Source organism: Scyliorhinus torazame, chromosome 21, assembly GCF_047496885.1.
Source record: "Scyliorhinus torazame isolate Kashiwa2021f chromosome 21, sScyTor2.1, whole genome shotgun sequence".
NCBI lineage: Eukaryota > Metazoa > Chordata > Chondrichthyes > Carcharhiniformes > Scyliorhinidae > Scyliorhinus > Scyliorhinus torazame.
In genome coordinates, this window is record NC_092727.1 from 25,934,637 (window position 1) to 25,959,069 (window position 24,433).

Sequence of the window (24,433 nt, forward strand, 5' to 3'; positions counted from 1 at the left end):
AGAGTGTCCACACCGTCGTAAATGCCGTCGCGTTTTACAATGGCGTGAACAAGCCGACCCGATGACTAATTCTGGCCGTCAAAAGGGGCCAGCATGGCACTGGAGCAGTTCACGCTGCTCCAGCTGATGATCCCGACGCAAAGTGGGCACCGCGGGATCCACGCATGCGCAGTGGCACCGGCACCATTGCGCACATGGGCACTGGTGCCGGTGCCAACGTGCGCATGCATAGAACCTACCTTCACTGCGCCGGCCTCGATGCAACATGGCGCAGGACTACAGGGGCCCCCTCACCCCCCCCCAACCCCACAGGCTGACCCCCCGACCCTTCCACACCGGGTTCCTGCCGGCTGAGAGCAGGTGTGGACGGCGCCGGCTGTTCTCGGCATTTTCACGACGGCCGCCGGGCCGAGAATCGGCAGGCCAATCGCGTAGAGCGGCCCCTGACCAGCGCCACGCCAACCACGCTGGCGCCAATTCTCCGCTCTGCAGAGAATCGCGTGTCGGCGTCAGGGCGGCTTGGCGCGATTTGCACCGATCGCGGGGATTCTCTGGCCCGGCGTCGGGCTGAGAGAATCCCACCCCCTGTTCCTGTGAAGAGACTGATCCTCGCTTCAGTCTGTCTATTTATACCTGTCTCTACTGCTGCCCCCTAGTGATTACTTGATTGTTACATCTATATATTAAGCCCTTGTATTTATACAGATCTGCATATCACTACATTTATGTCTGTAAAATGTTGCTCTTAAAGGATCCTGAATCGAGGAAGAAGTTTTTATTCAGAGCACTCATCCCATACTGATTCAGTCACTGTGGAGGAGCTGGTACCAGTGCCGCGTGGAACACAATCAATTCCAATGAAAATGGTGAGGGATTTATCGGGTCCATGACTGACATTCGGGAGGGTGACAAGCTGCAGCAGCACATACTAATTACAATCCCCACATACATTCATCCCAGCCAACAAAATGGCACTGGGGCGCGCCCATACAGTGGTGGGTCAGCTGGGGCCAGAGGGCACCCAAGGGGGGTGGTCTTGGGGGACACCAATACAACCTGCGGCACTAGGTTCACAGTGGAATGTTAGCAGTGTGCGCAACTGCATGGCTGCCTTGCCCGTTAACCTCAACTCCACAGCCCACCTCCTGACCACCCCCCACTTCTACCCCTGGCTCTGGCCAGTGGCACAAATCTCAGCAAACTATGGTGATGTTGGACGCATTCCATAACCCCTCTCTCTCCCTCTGCAGCCACGACGCCAGTTTCACTATTTTTTAAAGCACAAGTGAACCTTGCTGTCAGGAAATTCGGCCCATCGGACGCGGAGCTTCAAATTGTCGCCCGCTGTGATTTTGGCGTCGGATTCTTTTCTCCGCCCAATCGCCTTTCCTGATTTTGGCATCAGCCAACGGAGAATCCCGCCCGTTATTCAGAAAGGAAGATAGGAATTAGGAACAGAAGTAGGCAATTCAGCCCTTGGAGCCTGCTCCGCCCTACCACTTCACCTGTTCCCCACATCCCTTTAACTCATTTTAAAAAAATCAGAAATATATCTATCTCCTTCTTGAAACCATTTAATGATTCCGATTCCACTGCACTATTGGGCAGCGAGTTCCACAAATTCACCACCCTTTGCGAGAGTTGCAAAACCAATACGCAGAGTGGGCAGGGCAAGCCCTTAATCCATCTCCATGCTTGGTCTGAAAACTAATTCTATTTGAATCCAATTCATGGTTCCCACAAAAGGGATATTCCAGATCCAAGCTGACGAGAACAGGCATCACACCTAATCTCACGCTTGATCTCACGCTTGATCTTAGCCAAAAGGCTGCGAAACGATAGAAGGCGGCTTTCTTGCTGGGATAACAATATACCCTATTGATTTTATTAGAGTCACCCTGAAATTCCATCATGGATAAGCCTCCAACATCATCTGCTACTTGGTGGGTATGAAAATTGGCTTCTATAAAAACAAAAGGTAAATCATGATTTTTTTCACCAGTGCTCAATGCCTTGTCATTTCCTTAAATGGACTCTTTATTTCTCTCCCAGTGTCTACATCTGTACTACTAGCTGATTGAAGTGGGGCTGGCGTTGTGCAGTTTGTTTATGTCGTCGAGACGAGGGTGAAGGAATGAGCATTTTTAATCAAAAGGCAACTTTCAAACACTCAGCAGGATGATGTGCCTGAGCTAACACTGACGGCCTCTGATTTAATTCTGGAAGCCACCAAACCTGAATGAACAGCTGCAGAGTAAAGCCCTGCAGGGGAAAGCACAACAACAGTGTGCATTAACATCACCCTCACCCACACAAGCATTTAGAAAAATATTAAATTCCCCAGTAAAAATGAATTCCAGAGTTTTCTCAAAGGTAAAAGGAGTAGCGACACCAAAGTGACAATTGTTGAAATGATTTCCCAGTGGATATCATTTTGTAACCCAAAAGGAGTTTAACTCGAGGGCAAAATGCTCCTTAAAAGCATTGTTGAAAACCCTAATGATTTTGTCGAGGTTTTCAAAGCGGGCCTTGTAGGATGCCAGTAGCACCATCTTCAAAAAGTATTTATTGTAAAAATGGAGCAAAATATATGGGATGGGACTGCGCGCCCCCGCCGGCAATGGGATTCTCCGTCCTGGCAGCCGGCCAATGGGGTTCCCACTGTGGACACCCCCAAGCCGTCAGGGAATCCATGGGCATGAGTGCGCTGCCGGTGAAATGGAGGATCCCGCCGGCAGAGAATCCAGCCCATGACTTTTGAGCCATGCACTTTTTTCGAAAATTGTTGATTGATAGGGATCATTTTGACTGTGTGATATTGTAAAATGAGAAATAAACAATCGAGAGAGACATTAAACTGACTTCCAACTCGATATGGCCTGTTTACTTTAGACTACAAGCCAAAGTAAACAAGTCATAGCGAGTCGGCAATCAGTTTAATGTCTCTCTGGGTTATTTATTCCTCATTTTCCAATATCACACCGTCAAAATTGCCCCCTAATTGGATTTTTAAAATAGTCACTGTAATGCTAAGGTGTTATAAACATATTAAAAACAGATGCTGTAATTCATGCAAAGTGCCAGGCAGCTTCTGATTGCTGTTGCAAACATAGGTGATGAAAGTAGTTTGTACCAGAATTCACCATTGTTTGTGCTGGGTGTGGTGGTCAGATGGACTGCAGGACCAAACGTTATGCGATGGATTCGTACACAGGAGCATTATTGTATAATTTCTCCATGTGCTACTCGGCAAACACTTACCCACAATTGAGGGATAGACACTAACCCAGGTGTTCTGATTATCAGATATCTACAGCAACAGCTGCACTGCACAATTAACTACTGACCCGCAGGTCTCGAGCCGCTTCGATCATATTTATGTTCCGAGAAACGAACACACAATTTGCCCCCTGAGCTTGTTCTCAGAAAGATGTAGCTTGCCTCCTCCTGACAGTGCACATTTTACCATACAGCTGTTGCAAGGTCTGACCAGAGTGCAAAGGGAATGGCTGAAACCGGCCTCCAACAACATGAATTACTGTGCTGGAAGTGAAAGAGAGGTCAGGAGTATTGTACAGGAAAGAACATCTTTGTAGGTCGGTCACAGATGGCAACGGAAGCATTTAATACCATCTGTGTTTTTTGTCTGCAGTCCGCACAAATCTGTTTCTTTCAGATGAAGAAAAGCTCTCGGTCCACTAGGGAATATTCAAAGAAATTATTTCACTTTGGATGTTTCGGATCTGCCCAATTAATTATAATTGTTTTTTTTTTTCATGTACCCTGTAGCGTATAATCAGATCTACCTGTCATCTCATGAATAACACGCAAGCACGTTCCACAGCCACCTTCCTACAATCAAACCCAACGACTTCGGACTTATTTGTGAACTGATATTAATAGTGACTGGCAGGAATTCGAACTGGTTGTTACCTGACCTGAACTGGTAACTGGGAAAATGTGGCACTTCTGTGATCAGAGCAGAGGGACAGGAGTTCGCTGTCAACCTTTAAACCTCCTTTGTCATTCTGTGAGATTGTGGCTGATCTGTATCTCAACTCCATTTACCCATCTTTACTCCATTTCCCTCGATACTCTAATCTCACAAAAATATATCAATCTCAGGCCTGAAAGCTTCAATGGACCCCAGCGACCATGGCCTCTCGGGAGAGAGAGTTCCAGTTTTGTACAAATAAACCTTTCCTAACTTCAAGTGCTTAACTCTGATTTTAAGATTACGTCCTTTGTTCTGGAGTTCTCAAAAGACAAAATAATTTATCTGTCTACCACACTGAAGTGTTTTATTATTCGAAATCCCATGATTAGATCCTCCCTCAATCTTCTGAATTCAAAGAATACAATTAGTTCTGCAACCTGGCCTCACAATACATCTTTCCGAAGGCAATCTACCTAAAACTGATGACAAATTCTCCAGGTGAGATCTGATCTAGGCTCTGTACAATTGAAGCATCACTTCCTCAATTTCTCTTCAAATCCCCTCGAGGTAAAGAGACATTAGTCTCTTTGAATACTTTTTAGATTTGCGTCCTAGCTTTTTTTTTCTAGTCTTTCATGGGATGTGGACATTGTTGGCTAGAACAGCATTTATTGCCCATCCCTAGTTGCCACCTTCTTGAACTGCTGCAGCCCAAGTGGTGTAGGTATACACAAAGTGTTGTTAGGGAGGGAGTTCCAGGATGGTGCATGCTTTAGAGAGGAACTTGCAGGTGGTCCTCAAGCATCATCGGCCCTTACCCTTCTTGGTGACAGAGGCTGTATGTTTGTGCTGAATTGCTCACATGATTACCTAAATCCCGTTGCTCCTCTCTAACCCCTAAACGTTCCATCATCAAAATCCTTCCATGTATCTAAGGTGATGGACATGCGACAAATCAAATCCATTGGAGATGGGAGAGCTTCATATTGCGCACTTCTGCTGATGGCTGAATAGACAAATTTGTGAGAGGCAGGTGTACCTCAAGCGCTGCCTGTCAAGTGGCTCTCAGATGTCATTGTTGTTGTTTTCGGGAGCTAGTGTTTCCCAGGTGTGAAGATCAATGTTTAGGGCGTGTTATGCTTTCAAGCATCCTTAAAGTAGAGCTTCAGGTGTCCTCCTGATCGTCTGGCTCACGTTTAGCCGGCTGCGGGACCATCTGGTCCCATCGATGTCAACGCAGTTTTACGTTGTTAGCCGGCCAGGCCATCGGGGAACCCGCCGCTGGTTGCAAGGTTTACAATTCACAGGATCAGGAAATCCTGCTGGTAGCAAAGGCTGGAAAAGTAAGCCCAGGGAGTGTTTCATCAGAATTGCATTCTACCTTTTTTGGCCAAGTTTAGACAGTGTGCAATGCCCACCGCGCGCATCGCAGCTTTGGCGATGTCCGCCTTGATGCAGCTGAAGGCCTGGCGGGCCTCAGTTGCCAGTGGGAAGATGGTGGCCTTGATTAGTTGGTGGGCTTTGTCCGCATAGTTGGGGACCCACTGGGCACAATATGAAAAGAACCCGAGGCACCTCTTCAGGGCCTTGGCGCAGTGGGGGAGGGGAATTTGCAGGAGGGGGCGCATACGGTCGGGGTCGGATCCTAGAACCCCATTTTCCACGACGGTGCCGAGAATGGCTAGTCTGGTTTTGCGGAAAACACATTTCTCCTTGTTGTACGTGACGTTAAGGGTTTGGGCGGTTCGGAGAAATCTGTGGTGGTTGGCATCGTGGTCCTGCTGATCATGGCCGCAGATGGTGACATTGCCCAAGTACGGAAATTTGGCCTGCAGCCCGTACCGGTCCACCATTCAGTCCATTGTTCTTTGAAACACCGAGACCCCGTTCATGACGCCAAAGGGGACTTGGAGGATGTGGAAAAGGTGGCTGCCTGCCTCAAAAGCCATGTAGTGGCGGTGCTCCGGGCGGATTGGGAGCTGGTGGTATGCAGACGTCAGATCCACCGTGAGGAACAGCCGGTAGTGTGCGATCTGGTTAATCATGTCTGCAATCCGGGAAATAGGGTTCGCATCGGGTTGCGTGTACCAGTTTATAGTTTGGCTGTAACCTACAACCATCCAGTTCTTTTCCCCGGTCTTGACGACCACCGCCGGAGCTCTCCAGGTGCTTTTGCTGGCCTCGATGACTCCCTCCCGCAAGAGTCGCTGGACCTCGGACCTGATAAAAGTCCTGTCCTGTATGTTATACCGCCTGCTTCTGGTGGCGACTGGTTTGCAGTCGGCGGTGAGGTTTGCGAAGAGTGGGGGAGGGTCGACCTTTCGGGTCGCGAGGCTACATACGGTGAGTGGGGGTAGGGGCCCCCCGAATTTCAGTGTTAGGCTCCTGAGGTTGCATTGGAAATCTTGTCCCAATAGGAGAGGAGTGCAGAGGTCTGGGAGCACATATAATTTAAAATTGGTGTACTCGGCGCCCTGTATTGCTAGGGTTGCGGTAGTGCACCCTCGGATTTGCACCGAGTGCGACCCAGAGGCGAGGGAGATGGTTTGGTGCGCCGGGAAAATTGGGAGTGAGCAGCGTCTTACCATGTCCGGGTGAATGAAGCTCTCTGTACTCCCGGAGTCGAAGAGCCAAGGCGTTTCGTGCCCGTTTACCCGGACGGTCATCATGGAACTCAGGATGTGTTTGGGTCGCGACTGGTCCAGGGTGACCGCGCTGAGTTGCGGGTAGCCGGCGTGGTCGGAGTTGCTGGGGCGGTTCCACGATGGCTGCCCTTGTTGATCGCACGTGTCGAGCGGCTTGGCAGATGGCGGACAAGATGACGGCCCCCGTTGGTCGAGCGTGTCAGGCGGTGAAGAAGGTGGCGTCCAAGATGGCGGCCCCCATGGATCGCACGTGGCCAGCCACATGGGGGAGGATGGCCAAGATGGCGGCCCCCATGGATCGCACGTGGCCAGCCACATGGGGGAGGATGGCCAAGATGGCGGCCCCCGTGAGTCGCACGTGGTGTGTGGGCTGGAAGATGGCTGCCCCCACGGATAGCACGAGGCTGATGACGCACCAACAGGGGGTGGAGTTGGCCGACATGCTGCCACACTGCGGGGTCTACGGGCCTGTGAGTCTGAGGGTCGGGCCTGCGGTTTAGAGTTCTTGGACCTGGCCAGGCAAACTTTGGCGAAATGTCCTTTTCTCCCGCAGCTGCTGCAGTTCGCGTTACGGGCCGGGCAGTGCCGCCGGGGGTGTTGAGACTGGCCGCAGATATAGCGAGGAAGCCCCCCATAGTGGGCGGGTGGCCACGTGGCACAGGCCTGGGGTAGTCTTTGCTCGGGAGGGAGTCGCGTGGTCAGCCAAGAACGCGTTAAGGTTCTGGAACGCTACTTCCAGAGAGGAGGCTAATTTTACCGTCTGATCCAAGTCCAGGGCCCCGTTTTCGAGTTGGCGCTGTCTCACGTAGTTGGACCGGACTCCCGCCACGTAGACGTCTCAGACGGCGAGTTCCATATGTTGAGTGGCCGTAACGGCCTGGTAGTTGCAGCTGCGTGCGAGAACTTTGAGGTCGCATAGGTAGTCTTCTAGCGATTCCCCGGGACACTGGCGGCGAGTGGTGAGGGTGTGTCGTGCGTATACCTTGTTCACGGGCCGTACATAGAGGCGTTCGAGCATCGCGAGGGCATCCACGTAGGAGGAGGCCTTGTCAAGTTGAACAGAGATTCAATGGCTCACCCGTGCGTGGAGGCGGCTCAGCTTCTGTTCATCAGTGACGGGCGGCGTGGAGGAGGTGGCGAGATAGGCCTTGAAACTGTGGAGCCAGTGCGCAAAAATTTATTTCGCCTCCGCGGCCTGCGGATCGAGTACCAGTCGGTCAGGTTTGAGGGCCGATTCCATAGTTGCGTTGTAGTTGATTAAATTGATGCGACCATCAATTCATTCGAGACATTAGTAGAAATAAACTGTGGCTTTAATCAACTAGCACAGTGCCTGCCTGCGACTGATCTAACACTGAGAACCGCCTACAGGTCGACTGCTCTTTATAACTCCCTTCAAGGGGAGGAGCCATGGGCAGAGCCCATACAGGCCCCAACATATTCCCTTTTGGATAATGCCATACAATGGCCCATAGGTGGAGCCAACAAAGACAACAGCATAGCACAGATACAAATACAAGGGCAACAGCATAGCACAGATACAATGCTGGATTATTGATATAATACATTCACCACACAGAGGAAGCAGGCGATTAGCAGAGTTCACCCCAAACAAATGATACATGCACCGTGGCCGCTGGAACCCTCCCTCGCACAGGTACTCGCAGAGTATATGTCTCACCAGTGATATTATCAGCTCGCCCACCCCTGAGGATCACAAGATGGTTCCAAGCCCTGCCTGTCCACCGCGCCCCTGACCCCATCCATCCCATCTGATCCCATCCATCCTACCTGACCAGTTTCCTGTCACAACCTGCGTGTTAAACCCAGGCTCCACAGAACACTGCTGCTCAGATGCCAGAAAATGCAACATCCTCCCCTCACCCCCATCTGTTGGACCAACCCACACACCAGGCTCTTAGCATGGAGCTGACTGGCTGCACAAAATGACCTTCTCCGTGACATAGTGGCCACCTTGCTGGTGGGATAACAGTGAAGGAACCCAGAGTAAACTGCACTGAGAGAAACAGGACAGGAGCCACAGAGCCTATCTCCAACACCGTTTGGGACAGACACTGGTACCCCTGGTGGCTGGGATGGTTGGTGAGGATGGATGCTCCCCACATCACAGGTCAGGTGCCAGCCACTGAAGAGGACAGGGGTACAGTGCAAACGACATCACTCGATGGGGCCGATGGAGGGGGATGAGGGGGGGCATGTTGAGGGAGGTGCAGCAATTCAACACAGGGTGGCCATGTAACCTGGTGGCATCGGATGGTCACAAGAATCCCCATCTTGCTGTCTCTGTCTCCCCCATCGCACCGCAGAGATACGGGCCGGGATTCTCCGTCGCCCGATGCCAATATCGTAATCGGCGATCGGACGGAGAATCCCCTCCGACGCCCAAATCGGGGGTGGCGCTTGTTTGATACCGGTTTTCAAGTCTCCGCCCCCTCCGAAATGGCGTCATTGCGGCGTGCCTTTGAAACAGCGTTGGCACATCATCGGAAGGCCCTCCCGCGATGTTCCATCCCCGATGGGCCGAGTTCCCGACTGCGTGGTTGACGTGTGGTCTGAGCAGTCAGGAACCCGGCGTGGTGGCTGCAGACTGTGTACAGCGCCGCCACACTGAGCTGGGATGAGTGTCGCTGGCCGGGGGTCTTCGGCGAGGGCTGGGAGGACTGGTGGGGGGTGGCCAGGGTTTGGCCAAGGGGGTGGCCTATGGAACCGTGTTTGGCAGGTCGGGTCTGCACATGGCGGCTATCATGCTGTAAGGCGTGACTGCTGCAGGTCGTCACCATGCGGCCAGAGACCCAGCCATTCTCCGGCTGCTTTTGGCACGGGAGCCGGGAGATTTACCCGTGCCGCTGCTAGCCGCTCATCAGTGCCAGAATCGGTGAGGGTTCAGCATGGATTTTAGAGTCATAAAATGCGCGCAAATTCTCCGTTTTAGCCAACACAGCCACTGAAACAGAGAATCCAGCACATGGATTTCGGACTACTGCCAGCTATGCTCGCCATCTATCCGGCCGCTGTATCTGCTGCAGCCGTTGCAGATGCACGGAGGCAAGAGTGGCATGGCGAGCCCAGGGTGGACCCTGCACAAGAGGTGCCTGCCCCAGAAGTGCAGGGCCATTGAGACTCAAGTGCCGGCCATCCAACAGGCCAAAGGGGAGGTGTGAAGAAGGCACCACATCAAGCCACGTGTATACCATCAGTGCCTAACCTTCGAGGAGATGCTGGACCACATGAGCTGCCACGGGCTCTGGCTCACCAGGGAGACTTTGCGCTACCTGTGCCAGATGGTGGTGCACTTGGCACCGTGGGGATATGAAGGAGGATACCTGCTTCCGTTGACCAACAAGGTGACTGTCGCCTTGAACGTTTATGCCTCTGGATAATTCCAGGGTTCGAGCGCGGACCTGTGTGGATTCTCGCAAATGTCCACACAGGGTGCATCTGCACTGTTACAGTTGCCCTATGTGCCTGGGCATCGGAACCTCAACCTGGACCAAGCCCAGCAAAATGCCTGGGCAGCAGGATTTGCCACCATCGCTTGCATGGCCCAGGTCCAGGGATGATCAATGGCACCAAGCATCGATTGGACAAGGGATGCCCTTCATCAATAAGAAGGTCTTCTACTCACTGAATGTGCAATTGGTGTGCGACCACCAGCTGCACATCATGCATGTCTGCACCTGATATCCAAGCAGCGTACAGCATGCATACATCCTGACGCACTCTGTGATTCCTGGCACCTTTGAGGCGCTCCTTCAGCTGAGGGTTTGGCTATTGGGCGACAAGGCTCACCCAATGAGGTCATGGCTAATGATGGCGATGTGGCGGCCCAAGGCTGAGGCACAGAAGTGTTATAATGACGCTCTCTCTGCAACCAGGAGCTTCATCCAGCGGTACATTGGTGTTCCCAAGGTGTGCTTCTGAGGTCTGGACTGCTCTGGTCGGGAGCTCAAATCTCACCCCCAGAGGGTCTCGAGCATCATGGTCGCTTGCTGCGTCCTTTACAGCACAGCAGTGAGGTGACATACTAGAGGAGGAGGAGGAACGGCAGGCTTCTGGCACAGCAGGGCGCCCAACATGTGATCCGGGGCTGCCGCACATGGGACAACTTCATCACCTCACAATTTACCAACTAGTCCTACCACCCCTTCCTTCCACCCATTCCCACTCCCTCAGTTCTTCACTCCACCTTCCCATTAGCTTTGCACTCTTTCCCACTGTGTCAGCAGCCCCTCCCCCACCTGAGCATCACCACAGGGTGTTGGCCCTGGTTTGGCAGTATCAGCGGGTCTTGTCCCTGGGGTGGAGGATGATGATGACTCGCTGTGAGATGAGCTCTGCTGCTCCTTATTGTCTGACAAAGTCTGACTCCTGTGTTCAAGATAACATACCGCTGTCTGCCCGGGTGCCCCTCCATGTATGATGACGATTCCTTCTCACTGGCCCAAATCTCTTACAGGGAGGGGTCATATTGCAGGAGATGATGAATGGTTTGGGCTCATTCACAGGGGGTGCCATCATGTAAGGCGGGCTCACACTGGTGCCCCCATGCCCTGCTAGTTCTCGGTGAGGGTCAACCGGTGGGACATTCAAGTGACACTGCTCCACGTCCCACGTCACCCCCCCCCTCAAACCGCAGTCATCCTCTCAAAGGCCTTGATGGACCCAGTTGACTTTCGGGTGTCACAGGTAATGACATGTCAGCCTGTTCTGCCCGCTGCCCATGATATGCGCCAGTGTCAAGTTGGAGGGATTCAGAAGTGCTGAGGTGTTCCAGCATCTCCATTGCAGGAGGTGCCGGCATGGGCCCCATTACTTCCTCCTCCCTCGGGGTGCTTGCTGGCCCCCGGGATACTCCATGAATGGAGGTGAGGCCGGAGTGATCTCCGGAGGCACCACCAGCATCTGCCGCTGCCAGTCCTCCTTGAGGCCCACCCCCTCTGAACCATGATGCCGATGCCCTCAGCCATGGCACACATGGACTGGGACATGTCCCTTACTGTTGTCTGACATGTACCTCATAGCTTCGGGCATGTCCCTCTGTGCCTGTGACATGTCCCTCTGTGCCTGTGACATGTCCCTCTGTGCCTGTGACATGTCCCTCTGTGCCTGTGACATGCCCCTCTGTGCCTGGCCAAGGTCAGCCAGCACCTGGCCAATGCTTTTGATGGCCTCAGCCATGACTTTTTGTGAATGGGCCAAGCTGTGGAATGCCACAGTAATGTACATCTGTGTCCGGGACCTGTCCTCCTGCGACTGGGCTGCCCCTCAGCCATGGACAACACAGTCAACCCCAAGCCTTGGACATCTGATGTCTTGCCCCAGGTCTTCCACCATGGTTTTGGCCTTTCCGTGTTGGCCTGGCTATCACGCATTTTCGGCAACATCTCTGTTGTGTTCCGTGATCTTGTCTAGCAATGAATCTACAGAAATGCTGGTGACTTGGCCAGAATTCAGATTTATTAATGTACACGGCGTAAGTAACGATCAGATACAGACCAAGTTATCATCGAGTTACATTAGGCTCTCCTGGAACAACTCTTATGCACGACTGAACTCGTGTACGCCTTACAACCTTCTGGCGGTAGCCAGATGTCACCTGATTCATCACCTGCGGATACTCAGTTGGGACCTCTTGCTCTGATGTGTTTCCAAGGGATTGCGTAGCCACGCCAAATTCTGTGTCCTCAAACAGAAGTTGCAGAACCTCGTTCTCTGGTGCCTATAACATCAGGTGCTGTCCCTTCTTGGCTTGTTGGAACATCTATTGTTGGCTCTTCATCATGGAGATTACGATACAAACGTTCTCTGGCCCTGATGACCCAGGTGATGGGTCCTCCTGGTCTTGCAGTGGTATGGGTGTGTGATCCGTCAAACTACATAGCGATATGGTCATCAGCTCCTCTGAGTCATCTTCCGGCCGAGTAGCTTCAAACATGATGGAGTCGACGGCCGGAACCATTTCAGACACCTGGATAACTGACCATGTGCCCCTGGAGCTAGCTTTTCTAAGATTGGATCTATGTCTTCTGTTACAAGCTTATTCGAGAGCTGAATCGCCGAGGTGTCAGCCACGGCGATCTCACTTTTCATTTTGGAGTGCGCTATCTCAGACTTCTTGCACGTCTCAGTGTCCTGGGCAGTCTGGGCATCTCTTGTGACCCCCCTCGCCATTCCTGTCAAACCACCAACGCAGCGCTGCTCGGGATTCTTCATTTAGTCCGCCCTTGGTGTTTCCAAACAGGTTTACCAGCATTTCATTGTAGTTTTCATCTGGCTAACCTTCCACGTCTTTACTTTCTTCATGGTATTCGTCGTCTTCGTAACTGTCATCGTAATCCTCATCATCGGAGTTCATATCATCGTACTGATCATCAATGTCCTCGTACTCATCATCATCTTCGTCTGCAAAGACTTTTCCTGTAAAAGACAACATTGCACACGGAATTATGTGTTTGCGCAGGAGGCAACCAACCTCAAAAGTCAGCATTGAGTTTTGCTGCAGAACTTTTACTTAACATTCCATGCTGTGGAACTTCAGGAGAACTGAAGAAATTGAAGATCGAGTCAATTGTTACAGTTTTTGTATCTATTCTGCGAGTTCTCCGATTCTTGTGCTTTGGCTTGTTTTCAATTGTTTTCAACGTGACTGATATTTCTTTCTTTCAGTCAATCTGGCAGCCTGTGCACCCCGTGATTTCTAGTTCATCAAAGAATGAAGATTCAAGCTTGTAATATCGCGTTGGGATTTGTAGAATTCGACTGGCCACCCATCTACTGGAATGTACAGTTGCTCAACTAGGTTCAGGGACTCACATGCATCTGCTCTGATAATGAATTTGATTTTCATGTCCACAATATAAAACGGTAATCTGTACGCTGTGTTGTGCATGTTAAGCTCAAGCTTGAATTCACCGAACGTCGCCATCTTTTACGTACCACAGCGAATCGGCTGTCCCGGTCAGTCAATAACTTTCGGCTGCGTGTTCAACTTGTACAAATCAGACCAACTGAGGTGGTTGGCCCTCGATCCAATGCCAAGGTGGCAGCGTAGTAATGTGTCATTCAAGAACACCATTGTTTCTCATCTGGTTTTGATGGCATCCAGTTTGTTCTGACTAACATTGTTATTTTTTGAGATTATATCTTCATCTTTCTGGGTGGGACTCTTCTGGTCCTTGGTTGCAATGAGATCAATGAAGATCTGTTCGCCTGGAGGCATCTCATCAACCGCATTTACTGATCTTAGTTGGTCCATTGTGGGACGCGAAAAACACTGTTTCGCAAGATGACCAACACGGTCACACCAGACTTTTCCACTTTTAAAAAAATATATATTTATTAAAGTTTTTTAACACAATTTTTCTCCCTTACAAACAATAACCGCCATCCCCCCCCCCCGTAACAAAAGAACAGGAAATCGCACTGAGCAAGATATATACATGGCAAAATGGTATATTTACATAGCTTTGTACACTGGCTCTCTCCCGCACGTGCCAGTTTCCCCAACCCTTCATGTTATCTCTTGCTCATCCACCCTCCCAGGCAGTCCCCCCTTCCCCTCCCCTCCCCCCCCCCCCTCCCAGGACGTCCCCTCCACCCCCCCCTCCCAAGGTTGCTGCTGCTGACCGACCTTCCTCTAACACTCCGCGAGATAGTCTAGGAACGGTTGCCACCGCCTGTAGAACCCCTGCGCAGACCCTCTCAAGGCGAACTTAATCCTCTCCAACTTTATGAACCCAGCCATATCATTTATCCAGGCCTCCAGGCTGGGGGGCTTCGCCTCCTTCCACATTAGCAAGATCCTTCGCCGGGCTACTAGGGACGCAAAGGCCAGAATGCCGGCCTCTTTCGCCTCCTGCACTCCCGGTTCGTCCACTACTCCAAATATTGCTAGCCCCCAGCTTGGCTTGACCTGGACTTTCACCACCTGAGATATTGCACCCGCCACTCCTCTCCAGAACCCCATCAGTGCTGGGCATGACCAAAACATATGGACATGGTTCGCCGGGCTGCCTGAGCACCTTCCACATCTGTCCTCTACCCCAAAGAACCTACTCAACCTCGCCCCCGTCAAGTGCGCTCTGTGGACCACCTTAAATTGTATCAGGCTGAGCCTGGCACACGAGGAGGAGGAATTAACCCTATCTAGGGCATCTGCCCACAGACCTTCCTCGATCTCCTCCCCCAGCTCCTCCTCCCATTTACCCTTCAACTCTTCTACCAGCGCTCCCCCCTCTTCTTTCAACTCCTGGTGTATTTCCGACACCTTGCCCTCCCTGACCCATACACCCGAGATCACCCTATCTTGAACTTCTTGTGCCGGGAGCAACGGGAATTCCCTCACCTTCGCCTCACAAAAGCCCTCACCTGCATATATCTAAAGGCATTTCCCGGGGGTAACTCAAACTTCTCCTCCAGTGCCCCTAGGCTCGCAAACGTCCCGTCGATGAACAGGTCCCCCATTCTTCCAATCCCCGCCCGATGCCAGCTCTGGAACCCCCCGTCCATCTTCCCCGGGACAAACCGGTGGTTACCCCTGATCGGGGACCACACCGATGTTCCCATTGCACCCCGGTGCCGTCTCCACTGGCCCCAGATCCTTAGCGTTGCCGCCACCACCGGGCTCGTGGTATACTTTGTCCGCGAGAGCGGCAGCGGTGCCGTCACCAACGCCCCCAGGCTCGTTCCTTTACAGGACGCCATCTCCATCCTCTTCCATGCCGCCCCCTCTCCCTCCATAACCCACTTGCGGATCATCGCCACATTTGCTGCCCAGTAGTAGCTCCCCATGTTTGGCACCTTACATTGAGCTTATAGCCCGAAAACTCCCCAAACTCCCTTAGAGTCTGCATGACCTCCACCATCCCCTCCATTGGATCTGCCACGTACAGCAACAGGTCATCCGCACACCAGACTTTTCCAATGGCCGGACATTGTAGTGGGCCATTTCTGGCATAAGATGGCGGCTCCTGTCGGCCGTTTAAAATGGCCGCCTGAAATGAGACCATGTTTCTTATTGGCCTGCGTCACAGTGCTAATGGCGCTGGCGTCCTCTTCTATGATGCTGCCAAAATATTTCACAGTGAGTGTACTGTTTTGCTGTGCAGCCCACTCACTTTCAGGACACATCTTAATATGGCTTTCTGGCTGAAGCACTTCTTTCTGGGTACGCGTACTAAATGTGTCACGTTCACATGCTTCATTATTTTTAGAGAACAGTAATGATTGAAGTGCTTTATCACCTCCTCATAGCTCTTGCTCTCCTCTTCGCTGGCACAGGTGAAGGTATGGGAAAGTTCTGTTGCTTGGGGGCCTGCTACCGTGAGCAGCAACGTGATGAGCTTCTCATCAGGCTGTGCCTATAGGCCAAGGGCAAGAATATAGAATCCGAATTGCTGCTTAAAAGCACACCAATCTTTTTCTACATTACCCGAGAAGTGAAGCTAGTGGGGTGCCTTTAAACCTTCCAGCTCTAACTTCAGCATTGTTTACTGCGTCAAGTCGCCAATGGTCGCAGTTCACCAGGTCGGTTCTTCAGCCGATTTAACATCACCTTTTCTGATGTTACCTGTAGTGATCTTTGTATGTGCATGTACATAAGGGGTTAATGTGTAATCAGTAGCACCATATGATCACTAGAGGAACGGACCAACAGGGGTATAAAAGAAACCACATTGGGTCTCTCTCTCTTTTGGATGGACTGTGACAAGGGCAGGAGTATCAGATTAGCTGAGATGGTTAGTGTAGTTACTGTAGTTAGATCTTGTCAACCTTATCACTGATATCAATGTTAAAGTAAAGAACTCACGCAATTATTGTTATAGTTACTCAATAAACCTTTTGTTACTACTGGACGAGTTTGAGTCTTCTTCATCGAGATTCAGAAGACCTCATCAGTAACCAAGGTTTGAGGAACACATATTACACTCCGTAGTATATCGAGATAATACAAGAGTGTAATAAAAGATGGTACCAGGCATGTTGGCTTTAAAATAACTAGTTAGATTAGGTTAGACAAAAGAGAAGAAAATTCAGACCAGATATTCGACTGTGGAAGACTTCGCAGCAGATGGATCCTCGACGACTAAACGATTCGATGGACCATGTTCAAGTATCAATGCAGCTAAAAATTGACGGTAACTTAAGTAATAACTACAAAATGTTTATATAAAAGTTCAAAGTATATATGACACCTAATGATTTAAACACGGTCTCTGAAAAAAGGAAAATAGTACTACTATTCGGAATAGCAGGACATGAAGCTATGGAGATCTATAACTCCTTAAATTTCTTGGAGGGTGAAGACAAAACTAAATTTAAAATGATCATTGCAAAATTTGAAGAACACTGTAAAAGTCAGTCTGGTGAGATGCTGGAAAGATTTAACTTTTGTCATAGATGCCAGTGAAAAGGAGAGCCCATCGCTGATTTTATTACAGACCTTGTAGCCAGTTAAAATGGCTAACTCCCGATTTAGAATGGCTAACCCCGATTTAAAATGGCGAACGGGAAAGGCTGATGGGAAAATCAGCCAACAGGACTAAAACAAGCAGCTACAGGTAGACTGTGTATTCACCTCTGGGAAGGCCAGACAAGATCGATACCAGAACCATCAGCAGAACAAAACACCAGCCATCTGCATACTAATGAGCAATCCCCGGGAACAATGTGCAGCATTTTAGACACAAAGCCAACCCAGACTCATCGGCGCCAACAGAAGCCTACACAAAGGGAGGTGAACGATCACCTCAAGATGGCCATCGATCAAGGAATCGCTCCAGCATTGGAGAATATCGAACCAAGTGATTGGGACAAAGTCCAATCACTTGGAACCAGGGTCAAGGTCCGCCCCGAAAGACGGGAAGCCCCTGGGGACTATAAGAATAGAGTCCAAGTTCAAATCGACCCTTCTGCACACCTTCAGCATCCTCCTGCACCCTTCTGCTTCTTCTTCTGACCGGGTTACTCAGCAACGCAGACCAACCCTTGACAGTGACCGGTCCAGCCATCGCGAAACATCCCGTAAGTCTTACTTCAACGCTCGCAACAAGATAGGCGCTCCTAGCTATCAATCTGTACCAGCTTCGAATCCCGCAGGCTCAGAACCCGAACGAAAGGCCATTCGTTTCCCTGACCTGGTGGGCAATTTTCAAGTTAAGTATTGGCCTATTAGTTGTAGGAAGTAGCTTAGACGTAGAATTTATGCATGAGTATTGATTACTGTATATAATAAATGTGCTTTGATTTAATTCTTACTAAGCTGTGTATTGGATTATTGATCATTACTCGGACTTGAACCACGTGGCGGTATCAGAAAGATACCTGGCGACTCAAGAGCAAAGGTGATAGAACAGAGCAATTAAACTAAGGCAAACGTTAGCAACAACAACCTCAAGTTAATAACACAAGGCTGTAATTACGCTGATTTCAGAGACACTATGATAATGGATCAATTCATTTCTGGACTATCTGATAAAAATTTGAGGGAAGAACTTTTTCAAAATAAGTATCTAACTCTAGAAATCGCTATACAAAAATGCCTTGCTTATGAACAAAATCAATACTGTGAGTCTTCACAAACAAAGAATCAGTATCTAGAAAACAAAATTGGTAAAAATGGCGCGAATACTCATCACGAGGCAGAGGCACGGGTGAAATTTAAGAAGGCGGAAGTTCTGAGCGGCAGTCATCTTGCGCATGTGCGGACTGATCAGACTGCACATGCACACTTCCATAAAAGCCGCAAACCGGCAAAACGTTCTGCACATGCGCGCGAAGCCGCGCATGAGCAGTTGCGAAAAGAGCGCACAGTAAAGGAAACTCGGCGTGTGCATGCGCAATCGAGTCCTACGCATGACGTCATGAGCGTCGTGACATCAGAGGACCCGGACCACGCCCACTTAAAGGGGAAATGCCCGAAAATTGAAAAAAGGAGTTTTAAAGCTACAGAACACAATTTTTTTTACCTCAAAAGACAGAACAATGCCTGAACTTCTACCAGCAGTTGAAAATAACCTCCGCAGCAATCTGGAACAAGCAATTTGCACCACCCAAAGTGAAGAGCGCAGTGACAAATCCAAAACAAAAGAAGATGATTTGTTCATTGAACATAACAAGCACAATAACGAATACGAACCAAAAAGAGATGATTTGTATATTGAAGAATAATACTCAGACATGGCTGAGTTCTTCGCATACGATGATCAGAGCATCAGCAACACGGTTGAAAAGCTCAATACGAATCTACTCATGGTAGATGAATCTAATACCATGATGCAATGGCAGATCATTGAAACATTGGATGACAGCAACCTGTCAATCAGCCAAGAAGAAAACGACACCACACAGAGTGCACAGAATGACTCCATTGAGAGAGCCCAGATCGACCCCAAAGAGAGAACACTGCACGACTCCACACAGAGCGATGAAAGACTCCACACAGAGAGCGACGTAAGCCTCTACAGAGAACTTGTTGACAGGCTCCAGAATGGAAGCAATTAAAGTCTCCAGAGCGACAACCATGCACGAAGAAGACTATGAAGGTCTATCCACCTTATCTGATAAAACAGCAGAAGACTATGAAAGTCTACCAAGCTCACGTGAACAAGAAAAAGGCTATGAAAGTCTATCCAGCTTATTTAACCAACAAGAAGACACTGAATGTCCACCCACTTTATGTGAGAATAGTGACAATGTGATCACGATCGACATACAAGATGTGCAAGATCACAGTGAGACTGACAGATCGTATGTACTGAAGCACTCAACAATCAAAGTGAAACTGCTCTTGAGTCCAGTGAGACCACGCCAATTGAAACCTCACCTACTCTAAACTACCCACAAGAAAATTAAATCTTGAAGATTTTGACTCCAGAAGAGGAGCACCAAGAAACCAACGCTGATTCAAGTGAACCAGAAATGATTCCAGAAGAGGTGCACCAAGGAATCAAAGAGGAATCACATCAACCACAAATGACTGATGTCACCAAGATCAATGCAACATCAGGTCATTCTCACAATCCTCAAGAAGAAACGCTCAATGAAACATCAGCTACCACAAAGGATACTGCCACCAATAACTTTGAGAATGACTCAAATTATCCACACGGGACAGTCATTGAGCGCAACCAGAACAACAAGAAGCACAACAGAAACAAGAACAACAACAGCAACAACGAAAACAACAAGAAGCACAACAAGAACAACAACTAAAACTACAAGCACAACAACAAAAACAACAACAAGAAGCATAACAAAGGCAACAACAGCAACAACAAGCACGACATAAATAACAAGAACAACGAAAACAGAAACAACAAGCACGACAAAAACAACAACAAGAACAAAACGGAAACAACAAAGACAGAAATGACAGAAACAACAACAATGAAACAACAACTTGTACGACATGGTACAACTCTGCACATGAAGGACAATGCAACAGCACACTCCAAAACAATGGCAAGAGCACAAACATATCATGGCATGACAACGAACCTCACAAATTCACATTAGCTCCACTACAAACAAGCAAGCCAGCGTTCAACGCAGATAACATACAGAATCAATATCACAAACACAGAAAAAAGTCCAGGTCAGACAACAAGGATGACATACTAAATCAATATCGCAAGCACAGGAAAAAGTCCTGATCAGACAACAAAGATGACATACAGAATCGCTACCACAAGCATAGAAATAAAAGTCTAAATCAGACAACAAAGTGATTCAACCATTCAAATACCTCATGGTGACTTCTTGGTTACTTAAACACAAGAACACTGACGACGTTCACAAAGAAATGATGACATCAACATCACCATTTCAATAACAGAAGAAGAAAGCAACTCAACCGAACAAATTCATAAAGTTGGACTCATAAATTTTTAAAATTAAGATTGGACTCATAAATATTAATTGGCATTGTACAATCATCAATATCATCACAACTTGTACATATCATCATTTATCTACCTGTTTCAAGCAAGAAAAAGAAAAACCTAAGAAACTAAATGTATTAACATTTGACTGATTAACTCATTGATTTTAAGTAATGCATTTGCAAACTGATCCTTTATGTTTGTTCAATTTTCTTTACAACATACAGAAAATATGTAATGCAAGAAAAAAAGGGGGATGTAGTGATCTCTGTATGTGCATGTACATAAGGGGTTAATGTGTAATCAGTAGCACCACATGATCACTAGAGGAACGGACCAACATATAAAATAAACCACATTGGGTCTCTCTTTCTCTCTTTTGGATGGACTGTGACAAGAGCAGGAGTATCAGATTAGCTCAGATAGTTAGTGTAGTCACTGTAGTTAGATCTTGTCAACCTTATCACTAGTATCAATGTTAAAGTAAAGAACTCACGCAATTATTGTTATAGTTACTCAATAAACCTTTTGTTACTACTGGACGAGTTCGAGTCTTCTTCATCGAGATTCAAAAGACCTCATCTGTAACCAAGGTTTGAGGAACACATATTACACGCCGTAGTATATCAACAAAATACAGGAGTGTCATAAAAACCAAGACCTCTGGTACCATGTTGTGTTCCGTGATCTTGTCTAGCAATGAATCTACAGAACTGCTGGTGACTTGGCCAGAACTCAGATTTATTAATGTACACATGGTAACGTAATGATCAGATACAGACAAAGTTATCATAGAATTACATTGGACTCTCCTGGAACTACCCTTATGCACGCCTGTCCTCATGTACGCCTTACAACCTTCTGGGGTAGCCGGATGTCACCCGACTTATATTTGACGCAACCTGCTGGTGTGAGGACATACTGTTGAATACATGGCCACCTGCTGGTGGGAGGACACACTGTTGAATACGTGGCCACCTGCTAGTGGGAGGACACACTGCTGAATACATGGCCACCTGCTGGTGGGAGGTCACACTGCTGAGTACTTGTAATATTATCTGCAGGCATATCACCACAATCTCCTGCACTAAATGGCGGCTGAGCCCCTCCAGACGAACGTGCAGGCGCTGGCAAATTGCCGACAACCCCTCCTGTAGATTCTGGCTCTGCTTCTCCATCTGCACAAGCGATGGGATCATATTTTCCAGTGTGACACCTGTCTGGGCGACAACCATTTCCTGCGATCGGGCAGCTCCCTGGGGAGTCCTTGCCTCCATCTGATGTGCTGCAATGTGTGTGTGGTGCTTACCAGAGGGTGGCCCATGAGCTTGATCACTAATATTACCCAGTCACCCACAGGTGATTGTCTCTACAATGGCAGATGGTGCAGGTAAAAGCAGTGGTGAAATGCTGGTGTCTTCCCTTGAATTGTGTCCGGGGTGTGCTAGGGATCTGGCTGGGGGGCAGCGACTCCGAATGGTCTGGCCTCGTCTAATGGTGATTCAGCAAGACAAAAGATATAGGGTGAGATCTTGGAAAGGACTGCTCTGTGGGAGAGGGGCGACTCACTTTCTATAGGTGCATCTGCATTACATTGGACTCTCACTTGTTTGCCCAATGCCACCCTCCATCTCAGCCACTGCCCTCTGCTTGGCCTCCCATGCAAGTTAGAGGGCCCTCTCATCAGACGGGGTGTGGACCTGAATGTCTGGTGCTCCCACCGATTATGGGCCATCTTTTCCTTGGGGACACAAAAAGGAGATAGTGAGACGTTGGGAGGCGAGATTCTATGGAGAGTCAGAAGCTAGTGGCATGTATGTGCAAGGCTCCTCACATGCATTGGGTTTGGTGGAGGGTGGGTTGTAAGGGAAATGTAGGCTGGTGGGGCATTTTTGGCCTCGAGGAGATTGGGGCTGATGCGAAGAATGAGGGATGGGAGTGATGCCAGGGGCACAGAGGTGATGACTCACCCAAGCTTCCCTAAGGAGGTTGTTCATCTTCTTCCTGTATTGCTTGCCGGTCCTCCTGGTGAGGCTGCCAGCACTGACAGCCTCTGCCACCTCATCCCATGTGCTGTTACAAAGAGCGAACTTGAGTCTATGCCCCACCCTGGGGAGGAGGGTGTGCCTCCTCTCCTCAATGGCATCCAGCATTTAGTCTATCTCCAACTCCTGGAATCTGGGGGCTGGTCGGCATGCAGCCATCTTCTTGTCTGGAATGACAGTCTGTGGTGAGTGGAGCGCTTAAAATATGCTCCACAAATCCCGACCCAGCGAATCAGACGCCAGAGGGACCTGGAGCCGCTTGGGCCACCCATGGGTGCATGTTGGCCCATTTGCATCACTTGAATTTCACCAGGCCGGTGCTCCTAGCAGTAGCGACAATTTCCCATGATTTAAATTCGTCGGGAGAATTTAGTCTCCCAAACGGACAATCTTGCCCAAGAGCTGTACAACCTCAATCCTCCTTTTGAAAAGATATGCAACTGCTGGTAACAGGAACAGTTGATTCTGAATCAACTCCATTTTCTGGGAGGCTATTCCATACAGATTCTGGGAAAGAAGCATTTTTTATTCACGCTAACCTCGAGCATTTATTGATTCTGTTCTCTAAAGCTGCTTTCATCATCCAGGTTAAAAAGGTTGCTTACATTAATCATATCCACACCTTCCATTATTCCAAATGTTTGCATTTAAGTTTCCTCTCAACCTTCTATTCTTTCACAAACATAACTTCAGTTTCATTAATGAATTGCTGAAAGTCTGAGTTGCTACCCCACCTAGGGAAGTATGGCACCATGGACCTTTTCCACATTGCAGGGGTAGGGTCACTTTTGAACATGGGCAGACAGCCCACTCCATTGTGCCTGGAGAAATTGGTACAGGTTACGGCCGTCCAACAGGAAGACTCCAAGGTATATGAAAGGCCAAGGAACTAAGGCTGCAACCGTTACTTTGCTCCAAAAGACGTAAAGCAGAATGTTACGAATGGTAATCAGCCTCGCCTGAGATTAATTACTTCAGCCTTTGCTGAGTTGACGCAGAACTCATGCCAGCTCCTTGCAGCCTGAAGGAAGTTATTTCGGGAGGAATTCCCAGTGTACTTCAGAAATTAAACATCACAAAATGTACAAGTAAATGATTGGAATTTGTGAGAATTCATAGGGTGTTTACTCCCCGCTCACGTGCTTGAAAGCTAAAAGTCTCAACATCCATTTTTGCTGACAACCCTTGACCATAAGGGGCAGCACGGTGGCGCAGTGGGTTAGCCCTGCTGCCTCACGGCGCCGAGGTCCCAGGTTCAATCCCGGCTCTGGGTTACTGTCCGTGTGGAGTTTGCACATTCTCCCCGTGTTTGCGTGGGTTTCACCCCTACAACCCAAAAGATATGCAGGGTAGGTGGATTGGCCACACTAAATTGCCCCATAATTGGAAAAAATGAATTTGATACTTTAAATTTAAAAAAAAATAAAAACTTTGACCATAAGAGCAAAATAGATAGTGGCCGTGATCTACCAGTCACTTTGCGCCCGAATGGCGGCACGCCGCTAGATGCCGGGAGATCCCTCTTCCAGGATCTATCCGATTCGCCACGCCTTGCAAAATCTAACGTGATCTCGCAAGACGTCACAATCTGAATCTCGCCCATTGTGGGCGGGGTCACCATTTGGTAAATCTGCATATTGGAGTGAGACAACTAGCCTCACTATAATATACACTCGCCTACTGGGCGTTTCCCAGAGGATTAGAGGCCTCCAGGTGGTGCGACCTGGGTACCTTGGCATTGCCAGCCTGGCACCCTCGCAGTGCCCCATGGATGCCAGTCTGGTACTGCCAAGGTGCCCAGGTGGTGCTGGCAGCGGTCATGCCAGGCTGGTGGTGCCAGGCTGGCATTTTTCCCATGCCAGGGATCGGGCCTGGGGGGTGCCATGCCCACGTGAAATGTGGAGG

The 24,433-nt window shown here is 49.2% G+C and overlaps 1 pseudogene; it reads right to left on the reverse strand.

Moving 5' to 3' along the window:
* Window positions 1-1,615: 1,615 nt before the first annotated feature.
* LOC140398770 (U2 spliceosomal RNA) lies at window positions 1,616-1,840 on the reverse strand (annotated as a pseudogene).
* Between the last annotated feature and the right edge of the window lie 22,593 nt (window positions 1,841-24,433).